The sequence below is a fragment of the Euprymna scolopes genome, chromosome 28, assembly GCF_053919585.1.
Source record: "Euprymna scolopes isolate OS-2025 chromosome 28, ASM5391958v1, whole genome shotgun sequence".
Classification (NCBI taxonomy): domain Eukaryota; kingdom Metazoa; phylum Mollusca; class Cephalopoda; order Sepiida; family Sepiolidae; genus Euprymna; species Euprymna scolopes.
In genome coordinates, this window is record NC_136509.1 from 84,998,221 (window position 1) to 84,998,763 (window position 543).

Here is a 543-nt window from a genome sequence, read left to right on the forward strand (position 1 = left end):
CAAAGCTTGAAACGCGTTATAAAAATATTTTAAAATAAAAATATGATAAAAGGCTGAAAAACCCACAATGGTTGATGGCTACACTCTTATATATATATATATATATATATATATATATATATATATATATATATATATATGTGTATAGGGTGACCAAAAAAAACGCAAAAGCTAAATGGAGGAAATTTAGAACATATGCTGTAGAACGGAGAAAAAAAAAAGGCCAAAGACCCTAGTGTTTTTATGTGATGTTTTGAATATAATAAACTAGTTATGACCAAAATTTCACTTCATTCGGACAAAACACTAAGAAATTAGAGTTGGGCCCGTTTTTTTTTGTCATCATGTATATCATATATATATATATATATATATATATATATATATATATATATAAGACAAAATGAATGACCAGTGAATTTTCTGAATTTTACGTATTACATCGTTATGAATTTTTCCTTTTGATAAATTCATTGCTTTTCTGATAAATCCAAGGATTAATGTAATCAATATTGGCATATAAATATTGATTGTTACCCGTGA